This window comes from Macadamia integrifolia, chromosome 13, assembly GCF_013358625.1.
Source record: "Macadamia integrifolia cultivar HAES 741 chromosome 13, SCU_Mint_v3, whole genome shotgun sequence".
Lineage (NCBI taxonomy): Eukaryota > Viridiplantae > Streptophyta > Magnoliopsida > Proteales > Proteaceae > Macadamia > Macadamia integrifolia.
This window is the reverse complement of record NC_056569.1, coordinates 9032385-9032824: the sequence shown is the minus strand read 5'-3', so window position 1 is coordinate 9032824 and position 440 is coordinate 9032385.

Genomic DNA, 440 nt, shown 5'->3' with positions numbered 1-440 from the left:
AGTTTTGCTTTGTTAAATTGTCAAAAAAAAAAAAAAAAAAAAAAAAAAAAAGTGTTTATAATAAGGGTTTTGGCTGAAAGGATTGTTTTCCAGTGATCATTTTCATTTTTTCTAAAAGCCCCTTGGATCAATGGGTCCTTCCGGAATATTTTTTTCTTGAAGCCTTTCAATGGGAATCCTTCAAAGCTCTTTGTAGCTACACCAACAGAATCACAACTTATAATCAAATATGTAGGGAGCCTTTGGAAATTTATTATATGAAAATTATTCTCAAAGTTGTTTTTATATAGTGAATGGTAACAGAGGATGTCGAAATTGTATTCAGAAGAGGGAGTTACATGATTGGGAAAAATGAAAATAAAAAACTAAGGGAAAAAAAGAAAACCCTATCCCAGACACAAACCCAAACCCAAACCCAACCCAAACCCTATTTTTTTTTT